The sequence below is a fragment of the Schistocerca piceifrons genome, chromosome 3, assembly GCF_021461385.2.
Source record: "Schistocerca piceifrons isolate TAMUIC-IGC-003096 chromosome 3, iqSchPice1.1, whole genome shotgun sequence".
Lineage (NCBI taxonomy): Eukaryota > Metazoa > Arthropoda > Insecta > Orthoptera > Acrididae > Schistocerca > Schistocerca piceifrons.
In genome coordinates this window covers 325,933,786-325,958,362 of record NC_060140.1, presented here as the reverse complement: position 1 = coordinate 325,958,362, position 24,577 = coordinate 325,933,786, and the positions used below count along the sequence as shown (strand labels likewise).

At 45.8% G+C, this 24,577-nt stretch overlaps 1 non-coding gene across 1 annotated transcript; it reads right to left on the bottom strand.

Moving 5' to 3' along the window:
- Window positions 1-22,808: 22,808 nt before the first annotated feature.
- Window positions 22,809-22,892, bottom strand: Trnas-gga. The gene is given in 2 exon segments: window positions 22,809-22,843; window positions 22,853-22,892. It is a non-coding gene; the product is annotated as a tRNA-Ser (tRNA).
- Between the last annotated feature and the right edge of the window lie 1,685 nt (window positions 22,893-24,577).

Genomic DNA, 24,577 nt, shown 5'->3' with positions numbered 1-24,577 from the left:
GTTGGGAAGGAAAACATAGGTACAAAGAAGGTAGCTGCGAAGAAATCATGGGTAACAGAAGAAATACTTCAGTTGATTGATGAAAGGAGGAAGTACAAACATGTTCCGGGAAAATCAGAAATACAGAAATACAAGTCGCTGAGGAATGAAATAAATAGGAAGTGCAGGGAAGCTAAGACAAAATGGCTGCAGGAAAAATGTGAAGACATCGAAAAAGATATGATTGTCGGAAGGACAGACTCAGCATACAGGAAAGTCAAAACAACCTTTGGTGACATTAAAAGCAACGATGGTAACATTAAGAGTGCAACGGGAATTCCACTGTTAAATGCAGAAGAGAGAGCAAATAGGTGGAAAGAATACATTGAAAGCCTCTATGAGGGTGAAGATTTGTCTGATGTGATAGAAGAAGAAACAGGAGTCGATTTAGAAGAGATAGGGGATCCAGTATTAGAATCGGAATTTAAAAGAGCTTTGGAGGACTTACGGTCAAATAAGGCAGAAGGGATAGATAACATTCCATCAGAATTTCTAAAATCATTGGGGGAAGTGGCAACAAAACGACTATTCACGTTGGTGTGTAGAATATATGAGTCTGGCGATATACCATCTGACTTTCGGAAAAGCATCATCCGAATACGGCAAGAGCTGACAAGTGCGAGAATTATCGCACAATCAGCTTAACAGCTCATGCATCGAAGCTGCTTACAAGAATAATACACAGAAGAATGGAAAAGAAAATTGAGAATGTGCTAGGTGACGATCAGTTTGGCTTTAGGAAATGTAAAGGGATGAGAGAGGCAATTCTGACGTTACGGCTAATAATGGAAGCAAGGCTAAAGAAAAATCAAGACACTTTCATAGGATTTGTCGACCTGGAAAAAGCGTTCGACAATATAAAATGGTGCTAGCTGTTCTAGATTCCGAAAAAGGTAGGGGTAAAAGCTATAGGGAGAGACGGGTCATATACAATATGTACAACAACCAAGAGGGAATAATAAGAGTGGACGATCAAGAACGAAGTGCTCGTATTAGGAAGGGTGTAAGGCAAGGCTGTAGCCTTTCGCCCCTACTCTTCAATCTGTACATCGAGGAAGCAACGATTGAAATAAAAGAAAGGTTCAGGAGTGCAATTAAAATACAAGGTGAAAGGATATCAATGATACGATTCGCTGATGACATTGCTATCCTGAGTGAAAGTGAAGAGGAATTAAATGATCTCCTGAACGGAATGAACAGTCTAATGAGTACACAGTATGGTTTGAGAGTAAATCTGAGAAAGACGAAGGTAATTAGAAGTAGTAGAAATGAGAACAGCGAGAAACTTAACATCGGGATTGATGGTCACGAAGTCAATGAAGTTAAGGAATTCTGCTACCTAGGCAGTAAAATAACCAATGACGGACGGAGCAAGGAGGACATCAAAAGCAGACTCGCTATGGCAAAAAAGGCATTTCTGGCCAAGAGAAGTCTACTATATCAAATACCGGCCTTAATTTGAGGAAGAAATTTCTGAGGATGTACGTCTGGAGTAGAGCATTGTATGGTAGTGAAACATGGACTGTGGGAAAACCGGAACAGAAGAGAATCGAAGCATTGGAGGTGTGGTGCTATAGACGAATGTTGAAAATTAGGTGGACTGATAAGGTAAGGAATGAGGAGGTTCTACGCAGAATCGGAGAGGAAAGGAATATGTGGAAAACACTGATAAGGAGAAGGGACAGGATGATAGGACATCTGCTAAGACATGAGGGAATGACTTCCATGGTACTAGAGGGAGCTGTAGAGGGCAAAAACTGTAGAGGAGGACAGAGATTGGAATACGTCAAGCAAATAATTGAGGACATAGGCTGCAAGTGCTACTCTGAGATGAAGAGGTTAGCACAGGAAAGGAATTCGTGGCGGGCCGCATCAAACCAGTCAGTAGACTGATGACAAAAAAAATAAATAAATAAATAAAAACGTAAGACAGAGTCTTACACAAAAAATATTATAAACTGTATTTACTGTTCATAAAATTATGTAAATTATTAAAATGTTATGTTATGTATCCTGTTAATCCGTAAACTTAACCATGGGAGATGTTCGCCCCCGGTAGCTGAGTGATAGCCGGCACGGTAGTTCAACTTGTTCGGTCAGAGAGGCGCTGGCCGTCTGTAATAATAAAAAAAAAAAAACTAAGGAATCAACGATCAACTTGAAGGATGTCCTATGAAGTCCGCCCAGACCAAACGCCGCGAACATTACCGAACAAAATTTAAAAAAAAAAGAGTATTCAGCGCGGCAGAATGTCAATCCTAAGGGCCCGGGATCGATTCCCGGCTGGGTCGGAGATTTTCTCCGCTCAGGGACTGGGGGTTGAGTTGTCCTAATCATCGTCATTTCATCGCCATCGACAGTCAAGTCGCCGAAGTGGCGTGAACCCGAAAGACTTACACTCGGCGAACGGTCTACCCGACTGGAGGCCCTTGTCACACGACATTAATGTACATTTTGCCATGGGTGATATATTCAGGACAGGTTTTTGTGATGGGAAAGCAGCTACTTCTTCACGTCATTCTGTTGTTTCTTGTAGTCTCTTGAAGATTATTGTATGAACGGTGGAACCGTTTAATGACTGAGATTCCACTGAATGTTGTCAAATGTTTTCGTCTTAGTGCGCGATGTATTTCTTCCTTTTACTTTTCTATGCCTTTGTTGGCCTTTACGTCTCTACCCTTGTAACCATCTACACGGTGACAATATTATTGAACTATATGAAATAAAATCGCTGTAACTTCTGAATGGTTTGCGCTAGGACGTTCAAACTGCACGATTGTTCGCGGGGCATGATGAGAATTATATGCGCTGTGTGGTCTGATTTAGCGACAAAGTGCTTTTTCATTTGGATGGATTCATCAGTAAGCAAAACTGGCGCGTTTGGGGGACTGAGTATCCGCATTTCGTGATCGAGAAGTCTCTTCACCTTCAGTGGATGACTGTGCAGTGTGCAGTGTCCAGTCATGGAATAATCGGTGCGATATTCCTTGATAGCACGGTGACTACGGAACGGCATGTGAACGTTTTGGAAGATGATTTCAGCCCCATTGTACAAAGTATCCCTGATTTCGACAAGATGTGGTTCACGCAAGACGGAGCTCGACACCATCGAGGTACGAGTGTGTTTGATGTCCTGGAGGAGCACTTTGGGTATCGCTTCTGGCTCTGGGATATCCAGAGGCCACTGGCATGGGCCTCAATTAGCCGCTATATTCTCCAGATCTGAACACGTGCGACTACTTCTTGCGTGACTAAATTAAAGACACGGTGTACAGCAATAACCCGAAAACCATTGCTGATGTAAAAACAGCCATTTAGGAGGTAATCGACAGCGTCGATGTTCCGACACTTCAGCGGGTCATCCAGAATTTCGCTATTCGTCTGCGCTACATCATCGCCAGTGACGGCAGGCATATCGAACATGTCATGACCTAAATCCGAATATCTGTAGTGACGTTTACATATTGAATAAAGTGCACGCCCCGTAGTTTGTGACTAATTTACGTTTTTTCCCGTATAATTCAATAATTGTCACCCGGTACATGCTACATACAATTCATAAAATTTCTTTACAAGCAAATTAATTGGCTTAAGTTGGTCAATAGAACTTCTTTTGGATAACTACTTAGACGGAGTGATACAACGGTTTAGAATAAAGGTTTGGAATGAGAAGCTATGTGGGACGAATTTAGGGAATTTCAAGAAAGAAGACCTCGCGAGAAAGAGATAAAAATCTATCAAGGTAGAAAATGCATAGGTTTACATACGTCATAAATGTAATACGAATATATACTGACGGACCAAAACCACTACCCACTGCGAGACTGAATGCCGCCTGGTGGTGTACACATGAGACGTAAATAAGGTACACAAGCGGGACAGAGACGAGTGGGAAATCGTTCTGATACTTGCCGCAAACGGGAGGATATGTTGACATACAATGAGGTGACAAAAGTCATGGGGTAGTGGTGGTGGTGGTGGTTAGTGTTTAACGTCCCGTCGACAACGAGATCATTAGAGACGGAGCGCAAGCTCGGGTTAGGGAAGGATTGGTAAGGAAATCGGCCGTGCTCTTTCAAAGGAACCATCCCGGAATTTGCCTGAAACGATTTAGGGAAATCACGGAAAACCTAAATCAGGATGGCTGGAGACGGGATTTAACCGTCGTCCTCCCGAATGCGAGTCCAGTGTGCTAACCACTGCGCCACCTCGCTCGGTCATGGGGTAGTGATATGCACATTTACAGATGGCGGTAGTATCATGTAGACTAGATATAAAAGCCAAGGCATTGGCGGAGCTGTCATTTGTCCTCAGGTGATTCTTGTGAAAAGGTGCCCGGCCTGATCATGGCCACACGACGGGAATCGACAGCCTCGAACACGGAATGGTAGTTGGAGCTAGACGCGTGGGACTTTCCATTTCGGATACATTAGGGAAATCAATATCCCGTGATCCACAGTATCAAGAGTGCCGAGAATACCAAATTTCAGGCATTACCTCTTAAACGGACAACGCAGTGACCGATAGCCTTCACATAACGATCGAGAGCAGCGTCGTTTGCGTCGAGCTGTGTCAGAGGTAATAGACAAGGAACAATGCTTTAAATAACTGCAAAAATCCGTTAGGACAGTGCAACGCATATCGGTTGGACACTAGACTACTGAAACACAGTAGCCTGGTCAGATAAGTCCCGATTTCAGTTGGTAAGAACTGATGGTACGGTTCTAGTGTGGGACAGACGTCACGAAGCCATGGACCCAAGCCGTCAACAATGCACTTTGAAAGCTGGTGGTGGCTCCATAACGGCTCCTCTGGCCGAACTGAACCGATCATTGACTGGAAATGGTTATGTTCGGCCACTTCTAGACCATTCATTCATGGACTTCATGTTCCAAAACAACAATGCAATTTTTATGGATGGCAATGCGCCATGTCACCTGCCACAAATCTTCGCGACCGGTTTGAAAAACATTCTGGGCAATTCGAATGAATGAGTCGGCCGCCCAGATCGCCCAACATGGGACATAATAGAGAAGTCAGTACCTGTATAAAATTCTGTATTGGCAATACGTTCCCAATTATGGACGGGTGTAGAACCAGTATGTCTCAATGTTTCTGCAGGGGTCTCCAACTCTTTACAGACACCACGCCACCTCGAATTGCTGCACTACGCCAATGGAAGGAGGTCCGACACGACAGTAAGACGTGCCCGTGACTTTGGTCACCTCAGCAATTTTGACAAAAAGCTGATTGTTAGGCCTTGCGGTACAGACTGGAGCTGCGCGACCACTACGGTCGCAGGTTCGAATCCTGCCTCGTGCATGGATGTGTGTCATGTCCTTAGTTTAGTTAGGTTTAAGTAGTTCTAAGTTCTAGGGGACTGATGACCTCAGAAGTCAAGTCTCATAGTGCTCAGAGCCATGTGTTAGGCCTTGGAGCCTAGGAATGAACAACTTGGAAACGCTGAAGCAGGTCGACTGTTCGCGCAGTACCCTACTGTCAGGCGACAAGGTGCTGGACGTCGACGCCTCATCACAGGACGTGCAGGTTGGAAACTTACCCGCTTTGTAAAACGGAATAAGCTGCGATCTGACTGCAGAGAACAATGGTGGTGCAGGAACAAGTGTTCTGAAGCACGCCATTCCCATTTGGACCCAATGACATTCTCAATTATAATCCCAGTGGGCATGGTGTCATTGAAATTGGGCCGTGGATAAATGTACACGTGTCGCCTGACAAGATGAATTACGTTTCTTGTCAATACGTATCTGTCTGGCTAATTTCATTGTGTTCTGTATCCAAAATTAATGAACATATACACGTTCAATTCACGCAAAGGGTAGATAGCTCTCTGTTGCCACAGTTACCTGCTGTTTAATTTAATGGATGAAACACGTTGCACAAAGGCTAAGAAAGATGCCATCGAACTGTGTTTACTATAAAACACGCAAGTCACTTCTAGGAGTATGAAGTCTACTTGCTTTACTTCAGGCATTCCGTCCAATAGGGCAGGACATGAAAGAACAAAGAAAGGACTACTGGTGTTCTTTTCATTTTCTTTATTTAAGGAGTACTCCTGTTCTTTCTGTTTTCTTTACTTGCCTTTACGTCTCTGCTGTACAACCAGCTACATGCAATTTCTGATCCTCGTCACTAAATTCCTAAACCGCGCTAGGGTAGCCGAGAGCGCCAATGCGCTGCTTCCTGGACTCGGGTAGGCGCGCCGGCCCCGGCTCGAATCCGCCCGGCGGATTAATGAAGACCGGTATGCTGGCCAGCCTGGATGTGGTTTTTAGGCGGTTCTCCGCATCCCAATAGGTGAATACCGGGATGGTCCCCACGTTCCACCTCAGTTACACGATTTTCAGATATTTGAAAACATTCACACTCTTCCATGGCTTACACTAGACGCAGACAGCTGGGGTACACAAATTCAATCCTAGGGGGTTCGGGTTAGCGTCAAGAAGGGCATCCAGCCACCCTCTGCAACTAACACTACGAAATCAATAGTAACAATGCCGACCCTGCATTGAAAGTGGGACAAAGGCCCTGAGAAAGAAAGAAAGATCACTTAATTCCTAAAATTTCTTAGCAGGTTTGTCTAGTGGTTTTAATTAGTCTAATGGAACTTAATAGGTAATTGGAGAGATAGCAAGAGTTAGAACGAAGGTTTAGTATTAGACATGTGAGGTCACTTAGTTGAGTTAGGTAAGTTAAAAAATGACAGAGTGAAAAAGAAGGAAAGAAAACGTAAGACACACTACAAAGTTAGACAAATTAATATATATTCATAAGTAAAAAATGTACTAAGAATATACATTGCCTGAAAAAAAAGGAAGCACCCAGAAGGCATATTCGGATGTCAAAGTAACTTCGTACACACATACATCATCGGCATGTACAGGGCGTTTCAAAAAGAAAGAGCAGATTTCAAACATTTATTTCTCAAAAACTACAAATGATAGAAACACAATTCAAACGTTTCTTGTCAGAGAAAGGTTCAAAGTTTTTCAATGGTCCGCGCAGAAGTTCCATGCAAATCCGCAGTGGCGCTGGCGTTTGTTTGTAGGAAAATGGCGACGACACCACAGGAACGATCATTTTGTGTGCTGCAATTTGCAAAGTTAGAGTCCATTGTTGGTGTGCAACGTGCATTCCGCCGTCAATTCAACAAACAGCCGCCTCGTCATAAGCAAATTTATGAGTGGCATCACAGATTCGTAGAAGATGGTTGCATCTGCAAGCGAAAAAGCACGGGTCGTCCACGCACATCGGATGAAAATGTCGAGCGTGTCCGTGCAGCTTACGAAAGGAGCCCTAGAAAATCCACGGCACGGGCAAGTCACGAACTAAACATGTCTAAAACAACGGTATGGCGCGTTCTGAGTAACCGTCTGCACATGAAGCCGTACAAACTGCAGTTATTGCAAGCATTGCGTCCTGACGACCACAACAAAAGGTTCGAATTTTCAACTGCAATTCTACAGGACATGGAAGAGGACAATTTTGCCGAACGATTAATTTTTTCAGATGAATCAACGTTTCACATTTCTGGTAAAGTTAATCGGCATAACGTACGAATTTGGGCGAGTGAAACTCCGAGGGACGTTATTCAACATGAAAGAGACCCACCAAAGGTTAACGTCTTTTGTGCAATTTCGGTAAACAAAGTTTATGGACCTTTCTTTTTCATGGAGAAAACTATCACAGGAACCATTTACCTGGACATGTTAGAAAACTGGATATTTCCTCAACTTCAGGAAGATTCAAATCACTTCATCTTCATGCAAGATGGCGCCCCACCACACTTCTCTGAACCTGTACGACGGTACCTAAATAACACCATTCCAGGACGGTGGATTGGAAGAGCAGGAGCACAAGATCAATGTCATCGTCTGTGGCCTCCCAGGTCACCAGACCTTACTCCCTGCGATTTTTATTTGTGGAGGTACATAAAGGACTGTGTTTATGTCCCACCTATGCCCGCTACTCTTCAAGAGGTACGACATCGAATTGTTGCGGCCGTGAATTCGGTAACTAAAGACCAGTTGCGTCGTGTGTGGCAAGAAATGAGATACCGGTTTGATATTTGTCGTGTAACAAATGGTGCTCATATTGAGGTACAGTTTTGATATTTGTTGTGTAACATTTGGTACTCATATTGAGTGAAGGACCGTTGGAATTGTGTTTCTATCATTTGTAGTTTTTGAGAAATAAATGTTTGAAATCTGCTCTTTCTTTTTGAAACGCCCTGTATATAAATAATAGGTGTTACATTTCACTGACAGGTAGAATTGCCACGACAGGACATTAGTGTTCTTTTTGTTTAGTGTTGTTACCATGCCTGGTACGGATGCAAGGACTGTGAACAATGTTAGACGCTCACTGATCACTATCAATGATACGGAGATGCTGCGTACTCTTATGAGACAATGTTATCAGCAACTGACAGAATTAGAAAAGAGTTTCTTTGTGGTTCTCTATGCGGACAGTTATTCGAAACCTGCAATCTCCAGATTAGTGCAGCATTCGGATGTGACAGTGGTCCGATGCTCGACTGCATGGGAATGGGTTGTAATGTTCCGATCAAACACGTGTGACCACCAAATGGGAAGATCGCCGTATTCCGTTCCAGGCACATCGTACCCCTTCACATCTGCCCCTGACATCCCGCTCCTTTGATTGGAGACTGGCAGCTACCAGACTAGAGATTTACCGTCGCATACGTAGGCTGCCATTAACACCACAACACAAACTACTGCGTTTGGAATGTTGCACATGACCAGGAAGTAAGACAGCTGCTGAACGGTATTGCGTTGTGTTCAACGATGAGTCGCAGTTCTGCACTATCCCGGATGACCATCGCCGGCGAATATGGCGGCGACCCCTGGGGATGTTTTACATAGGCACTGCGGTGTTCTTCCTGGCGTCATTGCGTGATGAGCCATCGTGTATGACTGTAGGTTATGGTTGGTAGTGGTACGACACGGAAATTTTGCGTCCTCATGTGTTACCTCTCACGCGACAGTACCATGGTGCCATGTTTCAACATGACAATGCACGTCGACCCATAGAAGGCGTCTCTGTAAACTGTTTGTGCGATTTTGAGGCGCTGTTTTGACCAGAAAGCTCTTCAGATCTGCCCCTTTAGAATATGTGTGGAATCAGCTCGGAGGTCAACAACGTGTCAGTGCATCGAGGATGTCGAGGACCAGGTAGAACAGCTGCGAGTCAGCTTTCCTCAAGAGACAATACAGCGCGTTTATGACAATCTTCTCAATCGAATGAATGCAAATCTAGGCAAAAAGGAATGCAACGTCATACTGCAAAGTAGGCTGATACTGCCAAGTTCTTTGTAAATTCGATTTTGTTTTGTATTCACTGAAATAACATCACATACCCCCTAAAGTTTCATTTAGCTCCCTCCTCTCCTTTTGGGTGTTTAACTTTTTTTGTCAGGCAGTGTAGATGTGATATAGATCTTAGATTAGTTGGTTGTAGTTACTGTGTTACATCGTGTAACGTAGTTAGTGCAAGTTTACAAATAGCTTCTTTTTTTGAACAGTTATTGATCTACAAGTTCTCTCCCAATGCGCATTTTTACTTTTGTGTATACGGGAGGACATGAATAATCAAGTGGAAGGGGTGAGCAGCAATCTTCGGTTGTTTGCTGATGATGCTGCGGTGTCGAACATGAGTGACCGTACGATGATGCAAGATTAATTAGACAAAATTTCTAGTTTTTACTACGAATTGCAGCTTGCACTGAATGTAGATAACTGTAAATTGCTGCGGATTATTAGGAAAAACGAACCCATAATATTCGTTTACAGCATTACTAATGTCGTGCTTGACACAGTCAAGTCGTTGAAATATCTCGGCGTAACTTTGCAAAGCGGTATGAAATGGAATCGGCATGTGAGGATTCTGTTGCGAAGCGATATGAAATGGACCGAGCGTGTGACGATCCTGGTTGGAAAGGCGAATGGTCGACTTCAGTTTATTGGGAAAATTTTAAGAAAATGTTGTTCATCTGTAAAGGTGACAGCGTACGGTGACACTTGCCTAATATAGTGTAGGGCAACCGCGATGACGCGGAAGTCCCGCAATGGACTCGATTAATGTCTGAAGTAGTGCTGGAGGGAACTGACACCATTAATCCTGCAGGGCTCTCCACAAATTCGTGAGAGTACGAGGGGGTGGAGATCCCCTCTGAACATTGCAAGGCATCCCAGATTTGCTCAATAATGAACATGTCTGGAGAGTTTGGTGGCCAGCGGAAGTGTTTAAACTCAGAAGAGTATCCTGAGCCACTCCCTAGCAATTCTGGACGTGCGGGGTGTCACGTTGTCCTGCTAGAATCGCCCAAGTCCGTCGGAATACACAATAGACGTGAATGGCTGCAGGTGATAAGACAGGATGCTTACGTACGTTTCATGTGTCAGAGTCGTATCTAGACGTATTAGGGGTCCCATATCACTCAAACTGCACACGACCCACACCATCACAGAAAATCCACCAGCTTGAACAGTCTCATGCTGACATGCAGGGTCCATGGCTCTGAGCACTATGGGACTAAGATCATCAGTCCCCTAGAACGTAGAACTACTTAAACCTAACTAACCTATGGGCATCACACACATCCATGCTTGAGGCAGGATTCGAACCTGCGACCGTAGCGATCACGCGGTCCCAGACTGAAGCGCCTAGAACCGCACGGCCACACAGGCCAGCGCAGGGTCCGTGGATTAATGAGGCCGTATCCATACCTGTACACGACCATCCACTCGATACAATCTGAAACGAGACTCGTCCGACCAGGCAATATGTTTCCAGTCATCAACAGTCCAATGTTGGTGCCGGCGGGACCAGACGAGGCTTAAATCTTTGTGTCGTGCAGTCATCAAGGGTACACCAGAGGGCCTTCGGCTCCGGAAGCTCACATTGAATGGTTCGCACGCTGACACTTATTGATGGTTCAGCATTGAAATCTGCAGCAATTTGCGAAAGGGTTGCACTTCTGTTCGCTTAACGATTCTCCTAATTCGTCGTTGGTCCCGTTCTGCATCGATGTCGGAGATTTAATGTTTTACCGGATTCCTGATTCACGGTGCACTCGTGAAATGGTCGTACGGGAAAATCCCCACTTCGTCGCTACCTCGGAGATGCTGTTTCCCATTGTTCGTGCGCCGACTATAACATCACGTTCAACCTCACTTAAATCCTGATAAGCTGCTATTGTAACAGCAGTAACCGATGTAACAACTGTGCCAGACACATGTTGTCTTATGTAGGCGTTCCAAACCGCAGCGCCGTATTCTGCCTGTTTGCATATCTCTATATTTGAATGCGCATGCCTACACCAGTTTCTTTGAACTTTAGTGTACATCTCGCCTAAGGACCACGGAGATAAGATACGAGGAATTAGCGGTCATAAGGAGGTATATAGACTGTCGTTTTTCCCTCGCTCTCTCTCTCCACGTGGAACAGGAGTGGAAACGACTAGCAGTGTACAGGGTGCACTCCACCACTGACTTTACGGTGACTTGCGGAGTACGAATATGTATGTAGATGTAGAGGTAGATTTGTGTATCTCTTGTCTCTTGTCGCCTGGAATGGCGGCAAATTCTTACAAGACACTTTATTGCCATCGGGGGGCTAATCAGTGTCCGTAATATCATTGTAGTTCGCATATAAAGATCAGTAGCTTGCTCTATAAGAGAATACCCTCCATCCGCTAAATTTTTGAAAACTCAGTGTTGTTCTAACATTAAAGACGAAAAACATAGATATTATTAAATATATTAGTAAATTTTCTTATTAAAATAGATGATTTGCAAGGTGAACTTTAGATGTTGTTTCTTTTGACTGTTGGTTGTGATATTGATGCTTCTGTTCTGCAGGTGCGTTGGAAGGCGACAATCAGACATATTTAATCAGCTGCAAGTGAAGAAGTATATGAAATGATCGTATGAGACTATTGGCAGGTAGATCCCATGTGGGTATTTCGGTTGCATGGTGCACACTCCGTCATCAGGCCTCAAGTGGCCCATCGGGACAATCCGACCGCCGTGTCATCCGCAGTTGAGGATGCAGATGGGAGGGGCGTGTGGTTAGCACACCGCTCTCCCGGTGGTTACGATGGTTTTCTTTGACGGGAGCCGCTACTATTCGGTCGAGTAGCTCCTCAGTTGGCATCACGAGGCTGAGTGCACCCCGAATAATGGCAACAGCGCATGGCGGCTGGATGGTCACCCATCCAAGTGCCGGCCACGCCCCACAGCGCTTGACTTCGGTGATCTCACGGGAACCGGTGTATCCACTGCGGCAAGGCCGTTGCCGTTGCATGTTGTAAGTCTTTCTATTTGAGGTCCCTTCGCCTCGCTGGAGATGAAATGATTAGGCAGCACCCAGTCAAGAACGCGAGAGTTCTTGATCTGGAGGTGGAAACGATAACCATAGAACACGAGATACAGTCAACAAATAGACGGAATAGTATCATGATACCGTGAGAAGCAAAGTGCAAGTGCAATGTAGATATGCAACTCATGTTAGAGGGGGCGGATGGTTGGGAAAGGGTATCTGTCAGGAGTTAGAGTGAAATCTGGTTAGAATAGGTTTGGAGAATAATAGGCTGCACAAGCGTGTCCGGGAGTGCGAAACGGGAATGTCGGTAGCATTCAGCCCGATTGGTTGCAAAATATGGGATCGTTTCTTGGAGAATACGCGGATGTATGCCTTTATGATTTTATATCATTATTATTTTATCTGAAAGTGGCAGTTCGTCACTTCTTGTCGTTTTGTTTGCCACTCTGCGCTCAGGAACACAGCGATGACGCTAGAAGCGATAAAACTTAGAGAGAACGGTAATATCGCAGAAGAAAATGAAAAATAAATGGGCTAAATATTGGTTAGTTTGCAATATCGTTACAGGATTCCTACAACGAAGAATCTAACAGCTAACAACTTAACACGGAGTGTTCAGAAAGAGAAATATATTCTATGCTTTACATTAAAAAATAATAAAAATTTAAAAATATATTTTAAAATATATAACAAAACGCCATAGCTCCGATATATGTTGACAGATATTCTGATAGCGTAACCGAAAGTTCAACAATCACTTTAAGAAAGAGCACGACCTCTGGCGTTACAGGGAAACAGCAGTAAGTGCTCGCGTAAGCATTGTGACCGCACATCCCGGGTTAAGGACAATGCAGTGATATTTACTTGCTGATCACGATCTTGAGCATTGAGGGAACGATGTCGATTATGATTGATGGTATATACATTACTGATATAACTTTGGAAATAACGAAAGTTTTAAGAATACTGACCCTCATTAACATACACTATGTGATCAAAAGTATCCGGACACACCCAAAAACATACGTTTTTCATATTAGGTGCATTTCAGTGCCAAGTACTGCCAGGTACTCCATATCAGCGACCTCAGTAGTCATTAGAGAGAGCAGAATGGGACGCTCCACGGCACTCAGGACTTCGAACGTGGTCAGGTGATTGGGTGTCTCTTGTGTCATACTCCTGTGTGCTACATTTCCACACTCCTAAACATCTCTAGGTCCACTGTTTCTGATGTGGTAGTGAAGTGGGAACTTGAAGGGACACGTATAACACAAAAGCGTGTTGACTGACAGAGACCGCCAACAGTTAAAGAGGGTCGTAATGTGTAATAGGCTAACACCTATCCAGACCATCACACAGGAATGCAAAACCACATCAGGATCCACAGCAAGTGCTATGACAGTTATGCGGGAGGTGAGAAAACTTGGATTTCATGGTCGAGCGGCTGCACATAAGTCACACATCACGCCGGAAAATGCAAACGACGCCTCGCTTGGTGTAAGGAGCGTAAACATTGGACGATTGGAAAAACGTTGTGTGGAGTGACGAATCACGGTACACAATGTGGCGATCCGATAGCAGGGTGTGAGTATGGCGAATGCTCCGTGAACGTCATCTACCAGCGTTATTAGTGCCAACAGTAAAATTCGTAGGCGGTGGTGTTATGGTGTGGTTGTGTTTTTCATGGAGGGGGCTTGCACCCCCTGTTGTTTTGTGTGGTACTATCACAGCACAGGCCTACACTGACGTTTTAAGCACCTTCTTGCTTCGCACTGTTGAAGAGCAATTCGGGGATAGTGACTGCCGCTTTCAACATGATCGAGCACCTATTCATAACGCACGGCCTATGGCGAAGTGATTACAAGACAGTAACATCCCTGTAATGGAATGGCCTGCACAGAGCCCTGACCTCAATTCTGCAGAACACATTTGGGACGTTTTGGAACGCCGACTTCGTCCCAGGCGACACCCACCCGACTTCGATACCTCTCTTCAGTGCAGCACTCCGTGAAGAAAGGGCTGCCATTCCCCACGAAACCTTCGAGCACCTGACTGAATGTATGCCTGCGAGAGTGGAAGCTGTCATCAAGGCTAAGGGCGGGCCAACACCATATTGAATTCCAGCATTACCGATGGAGGGCACCACGAACTTGTAAGTCATTTTCAGCTAGGTGCCCGGATACTTTTGATCACATAGTGCATTGTATTACTACTATCATCCACAAGTCGTGGACTAGTGGTTACTCGGTTGTTTCTAGGCAGCGGAGTCCCGGGTTCGGCGGCCGCACTGATCGGGAATTTTCTTCACTCAGGGACTATATGTTTGTTTTGTCCTAATCATTTCAACTCATCTCCGTCGGCGCGCAATCCGTGGAAATGACGTCCAATAAAGTCTTGCAGCAGGCGATTGAACAACCCCAGACGAGGTGTGCTGCCCAATAACGCCGTGCAGTCAATTCATTTTCCACCACAATCTAAGCCGTTTCTGACTGTCAGTAGCAACAAAAAGATCTTCCTTGTCCCTTACAGTATTATTAGTCTGCATAACAGATGTTTCGATTCATCACTAGATAGCCAAATCGGTTCTGTTTATACATAGCTTTCAGTTTCCAGACGGTGGTGCGGCTGGGCTTAATTTCGCCCAGGTGTGAATCAATTCCTCGGACAGGCGATGCCTCGAGCCACAACACGCTGACGGAATTGATAGCTGGGTGTCAACGAAAATGGTAGGAGCCCATCTGCGGCGAGAAGCCGAGATGGATGAGCGCCCTCTGCTGGCTGTGAGCCGCTGAATAATTCATAGCGCGAGCCGCATAATGAGCGCGGTGGGGCAGCGGCAGCAGCAGCAGCAGCAGCCGCGGCGACCTGCGGGCGCCGCCGACAGACATCGGCAGGCGTAGGCCAGGGACCAGGCTCATTACGTGGGGAAAGGGCCGCGAGTCTGTGCCCAGATGGCGGGAACACTGTGTGCACTGCTGGCCATAGAAATAGCAACACCAGGAAAAACGGCAAGCAAGAAAATACACTCCTGGAAATTGAAATAAGAACACCGTGAATTCATTGTCCCAGGAAGGGGAAACTTTATTGACACATTCCTGGGGTCAGATACATCACATGATCACACTAACAGAACCACAGGCACATAGACACAGGCAACAGAGCATGCTCAATGTCGGCACTAGTACAGTGTATATCCACCTTTCGCAGCAATGCAGGCTGCTATTCTCCCATGGAGACGATCGTACAGGTGCTGGATGTAGTCCTGTGGAACGGCTTGCCATGCCATTTCCACCTGGCGCCTCAGTTGGACCAGCGTTCGTGCTGGACGTGCAGACCGCGTGAGACGACGCTTCATCCAGTCCCAAACATGCTCAATGGGGGACAGATCCGGAGATCTTGCTGGCCAGGGTAGTTGACTTACACCTTCTAGAGCACGTTGGGTGGCACGGGATACATGCGGACGTGCATTGTCCTGTTGGAACAGCAAGTTCCCTTGCCGGTCTAGGAATGGTAGAACGATGGGTTCGATGACGGTTTGGATGTACCGTGCACTATTCAGTGTCCCCTCGACGATCACCAGTGGTGTACGGCCAGTGTAGGAGATCGCTCCCCACACCATGATGCCGGGTGTTGGCCCTGTGTGCCTCGGTCGTATGCAGTCCTGATTGTGGCGCTCACCTGCACGGCGCCAAACACGCATACGACCATCATTGGCACCAAGGCAGAAGCGACTCTCATCGCTGAAGACGACACGTCTCCATTCGTCCCTCCATTCACGCCTGTCGCGACACCACTGGAGGCGGGCTGCACGATGTTGGGGCGTGAGCGGAAGACGGCCTAACGGTGTGCGGGACCGTAGCCCAGCGAATGGTCCTCGCCGATACCCCGGGAGCAACAGTGTCCCTAATTTGCTGGGAAGTGGCGGTGCGGTCCCCTACGGCACTGCATAGGATCCTACGGTCTTGGCGTGCATCCGTGCGTCGCTGCAGTCCGGTCCCAGGTCGACGGGCACGTGCACCTTCCGCCGACCACTGGCGACAACATCGATGTACTGTGGAGACCTCACGCCCCACGTGTTGAGCAATTCGGCGGTACGTCCACCCGGCCTCCCGCATGCCCACTATACGCCCTCGCTCAAAGTCCGTCAACTGCACATACGGTTCACGTCCACGCTGTCGCGGCATGCTACCAGTGTTAAAGACTGCGATGGAGCTCCTTATGCCACGGCAAACTGGCTGACACTGACGGCGGCGGTGCACAAATGCTGCGCAGCTAGCGCCATTCGACGGCCAACACCGCGGTTCCTGGTGTGTCCGCTGTGCCGTGCGTATGATCATTGCTTGTACAGCCCTCTCGCAGTGTCCGGAACAAGTATGGTGGGTCTGACACACCGGTGTCAATGTGTTCTTTTTTCCATTTCCAGGAGTGTATTACTGACTGCACATACACACTGAGGTGACAGAAGTCGTGAGATACCTCCTAATATCGTGTCGGACCTCATTTTGCCCAGCGTAGTACAGCAACTCGACGTGTCATGGACTCAACAAGTACTTGGAAGACCCCTGCAGAAATGCTGAGCCATGCTGCCTCCATAGCAGATCAGAACTGCGGAACTGTTGCCGATGCAGGATTTTGTGCACGAACTGACCTCTCGATTATGTGCCATAATGACCTAGGTGGCCAAATCGTTATGGGACCACCACCAGTGTGCACAGTGCCTTATTGAAAACTGGGTCCATGGCTTCTTGGAGTCTCCGCCACACTCGAACCCTACCATCACGCCTTAAAAACGGGACTCATCTGTCGAGCCCAACTTACCGTGTCGCCCGGACAACACACAGCCAGGGCAAAAACACCACAGGCGAAAGATGCGAGCTGGTGCTAGTGCCATGGAGACTCTCCACTTGCGCGATTGCCGGCCGGTGTGGCCGTGCGGCTCTAGGCGCTTCAGTCTGGAACCGCATGACCGCTGCGGTCGCAGGTTCGAATCCTGCCTCGGGCTTGGATGTGTGTGATGTCCTTAGGTTAGTTAGGTTTAGGTAGTTCTAAGTTCTAGGGGACTGATGACCAATGTTAAGTCCCATAGTGCTCAGAGCCATTTGAACTTGCGCGATTTTCGCCAGCGCCACGGCCGGCGTTGAGGATGAAGATTTCGACTACACCTCGGCCAACTGCCACCCGAGAACCATCCATCAATGACCAGACGACAACGGACAAAAGCCTACTCGCCCACTTAGATATAGATAATAGTCCAGTTCTGATTTAGACAGGGAACGTCGTTTAGTGAACTCTTAGAAGTGAACAGACAGTTGTTGTAAATTGCATTTGCTATGTACTGTGAAGTTTATCTACGATTATTTTTACTTAACCATTGACGGCCTTTTTTGTGTTATATTACAAGCGATGTTGCAGACTTCATTATTCGACAATACACAAAGACAAGTAAACCTTTTGAACTCCTTTGTATGACTTTATTACTAATTTGTCGAACTGTTGTAGAGTCTTCGATCTCCTATCCTCTTACCTGACACTGTGGCATAGATGTTAAATTGTGGCAGGGAGAAATTGTCTTAGCGGTGTACTGCACCAGATGCCGTTTCACGAACTCACAAACTCGACCCTCCGTAACAATAGTGGCTACTCGGTCTCCACAGCAATAGCGACGAGGCCTTTACTAAACTGGCGACGAGGTTTACAAAACAACCAACATGGTCGTTAGCTCAGGAGAGGCCCGGCAGGCGATGACGTGCTGTTAGCAAAGGCACTCACGTCGGCTGTCTGCTGCTATAGCCTATTAACGCAAAATTTCCGGCATCGGCCTTACGGATACGTTCGTCGTACATTGATTTCGGCTGTTATTTAACGCAGTATTGCTCATCTGACATCGCTGCGCAAACGCCGCTGCCCTCGGTCGATAAGTGAAGGCCGTCGGTCACTGCATCGTCAATCGGGAGACGTAATGCCTAAAATGTGGTAATCTCGGCACACTCTTGACACTGCGGATTTAGGAATATTGAATTCTCCAATGATTTCCGAAACTGAATGTCCCATACGTCTAGCTCGAAGTACCAAACCGCGTTGAAAGTCTGTAAATTTCCGTTTGTGGAGAGAATCATGCCGCAAACCTTTTCACATGAGTCACCTATCACCCGAGTGCAAATGACAGCTGCGCCGGTGCACTGCCCTTTTATACCTCTCGTGCGTGAAACTATAGTCATATGTGCCTCACGCTATCCCTTGTTGTAGACCATTTGGGGTTGTACATGGCTTGAAATTTGTACATGGAGCTGCCATCTGTGTCACCGACTACGGCTGCAACAAGCTGAGAACGAGAACTGCCGGACGTTGTAGCCGATTGGTTCTAGGCGCCTCAGTCTGGAACCGCGCTGCTGCTACGGTCGCAGGTTCGAATCCTGCTTCGGGCGTGGATGTGTGTGATGTCCTTAGGTTAGTTAGGTTTAGCTAGTTCTACGTCTATGGCACTGATGACCTCTGATGTTAAGTCCCATAATGCTTAGAGCCATTTGAAACGAGAAGAGCTTGGATGACAGATACGGGTACGTCATCCACCCTACCTCAACCTGATACCAGGGTTTTAAAGCTTTAGTGGCTGGCGAGCTGAAGGCGTGCCATTCTGTCGACAATCCACGATCTTATTTTCTCAGTGGATAAGAGCTTGGAGAGTGTGCTTACTACAACACTTGGGCACTTTCAGTATCAATGTAAGGCAAGACAGCAGGGGAAACATGCGGTCTTGAGTTGTTCTGTTGAAAGATAACATCATGGAAACCTAAAAAACAGGGCAGTGTAGTGCCTGCCGTCCGATTACCGGCTAAGCGAAGGTGATGCGACTATATTGTTTACCCGGTAGCACAGCATACAATCGTACAAAGATGATGGCCCATATAGCGATCACGAATGCACTCTGGTTAGTGGCGGTGCACGCGAAAGTGCGAGTCGTCCGAAAGACGACGTGGTGCCACTCTCGTATGCACCGCAGTCGGCGCGCCTTTTTCTGCTGCCGTACCAGAGGAAATCACCACAATGGTCGTCCGGCTGAGAACCCTAGGGGCCTCGGACGTTGTTACGCTGTGTGTGTGGATTCTCATCTTGTTACAAACAAGCCAGTTTCCTGATTCAGGGTAGGTGAAACTTCGTTTGGTGTGTGTGAAATCTTATGGGACTTAACTGCTAAGGTCATCAGTCCCTAAGCTTACACACTACTTAACCTAAATTATCCTAAGGACAAAAAAACACACCCATCCCATGCCCGAGGGAGGACTCGAACCTCCGCCGGGACCAGCCGCACAGTCCCTGACTGCAGCGCCCCAGACCGCTCTGCTAATCCCGCGCGGCTGAAACTTCGTTTGCACGTCCGCAAAGCAGTGCAGTGATGGGTTAATTTATCATACACATTAAAGCGTCAGTGAAACTGGTACGGGCATACGTATTCAAATGCAGAGATATGTAAACGGGCAGAATACGGCTCTGCTTTCGGCAACGTCTGTATAAGCAGTTGTTACATCGGTTACTACTGCTACAATAGCAGGTTATGAAGATTTAAGTGAGTTTGAACGCGGTATTATACTCGACGCACGAGAGATGGGACACAGCATCTCCGAGGTAGTGATGAAGCGGGGATTTTCCCGTACGACCATATCACGAGTGTGCCGTGAATATCAGGAATCCGGTAAAACGTCAAATTACCGTCATCTCTGCGGCCGAAAAAAAATCATACAAGAACGGGACCAACGACAACTGAAGAGAATCGTTGAACGTGACAGAAGTGCAACCCTTCCGCAAACTGCTGCTCGTGTACACTTGATAACCGCACAACACCAAGCTTCACGCCTCGCCGAGGCTTGTCATTGAAACACGTTTCCTGGTCGGACGAGTCTCGCTTTAAATAGTATCGAACGGATAGACGTGTACGGGTATGGAGACAACATGATGAATCCATGGACCCTGTATGTCAGCAGGGAACTGTTCAAGCTGGTGGACTCTCTGTAATGGTGTGGGGCGTATGCAGTTGGAGTGATATGGGACCCCTGATACGTGTAGATACGACTCGACAGGTGACACATACGTAAGCATCCTGTCTGATCACCTGCATCCATTCTTGTCCATTCTGACTTGGGCAACTCCGGGAGGACAATGCAACATCCTAGATGTCCAGAATTGCTACAGACTGGCTCCAGGAACACTCATCTGAGTTTAAACACTTCCGCTGGCCACCAAACTCCCCAGACATGTATATTATTGAGCATATCTGGAATGCTTTGCAACGTGCTGTTCAGAAGAGATCTCCACCTCTTCGTACACTTAGAAACTTCCAGACAACCCTGTAACATTCATGGTGTCAGTTCCCTCCAGCGCTACTTCAGGCATTAGTCGAGTCCATGCCACGTGATGTTGTGGCAGTTCTGCTTACTCACGGGGTTGCTACACGACATTAGGCAGGTGTACCAGTTTCTTTGGCACTTCAGTGTATTTCATATTGCGTGTCTCTTCGGTAGTAAAAATAGGGACCGCGATGAATGGCTTTGCAAAAAGGAATCTGGCCGGATAACGGAATTGTTTTTCAGGCTGATTTTCTATAGTCTGGAACAAACGATTTTCCTGTAAGAGGAGCACCTGTCGATGGGCTAATCCTGGAACCACATAGTGCTAGTCCCAACACTGCCGTCTCAGCATCTGTATGTCCAGATAGGCCAGAATTTATTCCAACTAACTCACTAACAATGGGATTGAAAGTTTCCTCGGATGAAATCTCTCCCATATTGACATAACTCTCTCCACGAAGAAGGTTAAATGAAGTTCGGAGAACCATAGTTATCACAAGCAGTCCATACAGAGAACGTTTAAACGTAACCAGATTATGCACCCAAGAAATCAGCTACAGCTCGTTGTCTAGTGTTTATCGTGACCGCTTCTACAAGCGTTCGGATTCTGTATTATTAAACGTTTAAAACGGTCAACCGCTTCAAGCTGTAGGTTGTATATCTAACGGCTTCCAGGGGCAACAAAAATTTGATTTTCAGTATTTCATATAATTGTCGACAAATTTAAAAATTCGAAGTGGCGTCATACCGCACTTGTTAATAGGTATTATCTAACTTTAAAGATTTAAAACGCAAAGTTAAGCATTAAAGTTAAAAACCGTTTATAAGCCGGCAGCGCAACGCACGCGGTTCAAATTATCCAGATTATAATTATCCATTATTTGAGAATGTGAAAACTTAGCTACTTCCAACAAACTTAACACATTACTTCAAACCTTTTTGAATCTATTTCTCACTAAACCCCCTAAAAATATTGCAATTAAACAAGTTTTTCGCTACATTTTCGCGTTTTGTGCAGTATTACTTCAGTATCAGACATGAAGTTGTAACGTATCATTTCCTTCTTACTAACTCTATTTGCAACGTATCATTTCCTTCTTACTAACTCTATTTGCAACGTATCATTTCCTTCTTACTAACTCTATTTGCAACACATTTTTCTGGCAGTATCCACATACACCACTGAATGTATTTCGTCTGTGAAATTAAGTTAACATAAAATTTCCCTGATTAAAGATACCCTCTTAACCAAATGAATGAACTCCAAACGCAGGATATAATTACATGAGTTGACTGCCTTTGAGATATGATTCGACACACACACACACACACACATATATATATATATATATATATATATATATATATATATATATATATATATATATATATATATATATATGCGCGTGAGCGCGGACCCGCACATACGTAACTCAACGAATGTTATTTGGCATCTGAAATGATTTACTGTTGTTAACTGAGCAAAATTCTCATCTCTGACTCTAACCTCTGACTCCATAGGCATCATCTAGAGTCCAGTACGAAGGACATGTATCATGTCGTGCATTCAGTAATGGCTTATAAAACTCAACTGTTCGTGGCGTAATACATTGTTCCCACAAACATCCACGGTGGCATTGGGAAGAATCATGACGAAATTAGGTGCCAAAATGACATAATTAACCGACGTCACTCGTTACATAAACTTCTTAGCTGTGGCCTTTTTTTTCGCAAGTATCGCAGGGAACCACGCCTTTGGACTTTTGCATGGGAATGTTGTACTCATCCTTCAGCCATATTTCAATCTTGTGCGTCGCTAAGGATGGGAATTACCGTGTTTCTAAAAAGTGGTCCTTTAATCCCGTAACGCAGTCTAGTATATTAGACGAAACAGTGAATACACGGCAAATCGATCATTGGCCGCAAATATGACAGCAAAGATTGCTGAAAAAATGGTTCAAATGGCTGTGAGGACTATGGGACTTAATTGCTGAGGTCATCAGTTCGCTAGAATTTAGAACTACTTAAACCTAACTAACCTAAGGATGTCACACACATCCATGCCCGAGGCAGGATTCGAACCTGCGACCATAGTGGTCGCGCGGTTCCAGACTGTAGCGCCTTGAACCGCTCGGCCACCCAGGCCGGCAACAAAGATGGCTCCCACGTAGTAGAGACGTAAGAACATAAAATATAACAGACAACCATCAAAGTGGAAAATAATCATTGTGCGACACATAATTAAGGAAATATGACTTCATAAGAATGAGATGATTCTTTAAAGAGTAAGGGGTCGGGTGTATGGTAAATAAAGGGGAAATGGCGGAGTATACAAATAATAAATGCTACTGCTGCATATATAAGAAACTCTGGGAGTGTTTCAGACGACTGAACACGCTCAAATAAACTGAGACGAGACGTGTATGCAAAACAGACTGCATTAGATCAGCTGCGCCAGGCATAAAGTCAATACCATTAACATAAAATTACTAGCAACTAATTCTACATCTACATCTACATCAATACTCCGCAAGCCGCCTGGCGGTGTGTGGCGGAGGGCACTTTACGTACCACGGTCATTACCTCCCTTTTCTGTTCCAGTCGCGTATGGTTCGGGGGAAGAACGACTGTCTGAAAGCCTCCGTACGCGCTCTAATCTCTCTAATTTTACATTCGTGATCTCCTCGGGAGGTATAAGTAGAGGGAAGCAATATATTCAATACCTCATCCAGCAACGCACCCTCTCGAAACCTGGCGAGCAAGCTACACCGCGATGCAGAGCGCCTCTCTTGCAGAGTCTGCCACTTGAGTTTGCTAAACATCTCCGTGACGCTATCACTGTTACCAAATAACCCCGTGACGAAACGTGCCGCTCTTCTTTGGATCTTCTCTATCTCCTCCGTCAACCCGATCTGGTACGGATCCCACACTGATGAGCAATACTCAAGTATAGGTCGAACGAGTGTTTTGTAAGCCACCTCCTTTGTTGATGGACTACATTTTCTAAGGACTCTCCCAATGAATCTTAACCTGGCACCCGCCTTACCAACAATTAATTTTATATGATCATTCCACTTCAAATCGTTCCGCACGCATACTCCCAGATATTTTACAGAAGTAACTGCTACCAGCGTTTGTTCCGCTATCATATAATCATACAATAAAATATCCTTCTTTCTATGTATTCGCAATACATTACATTTGTCTATGTTAAGGGTTAGTTGCCACTCCCTGCACCAAGTGCCTATCCGCTGCAGATCTTCCTGCATTTCGCAACAATTTTCTAATGCTGCAACTTCTCTGTATACTACAGCATCATCCGCGAAAAGCCGCATGGAACTTCCGACACTATCTACTAGGTCATTTATATACATGTGAAAAGCAATGGTCCCATAACACTCCCCTGTGGCACGCCAGAGGTTACTTTAACGTCTGTAGACGTCTCCCCATTGATAACAACATGCTGTGTTCTGTTTGCTAAAAACTCTTCAATCCAGCCACACAGCTGGTCTGATATTCCGTAGGCTTTTACTTTGTTTATCCGGCGACAGTGCGGAACTGTATCGAACGCCTTCCGGAAGTCAAGGAAAATAGCATCTACCTGGGAGCCTGTATCTAATATTTTCTGGGTCTCATGAACAAATAAAGCGAGTTGGGTCTCACACGATCGCTGTTTCCGGAATACATGTTGATTCCTACAGAGTAGATTCTGGGTTTCCAAAAACGACATGATACGCGAGCAAAAAACGTGTTCTAAAATTCTACAACAGATCGACGTCAGAGATACAGGTCTATAGTTTTGCGCATCTGCTCGACGACCCTTCTTGAAG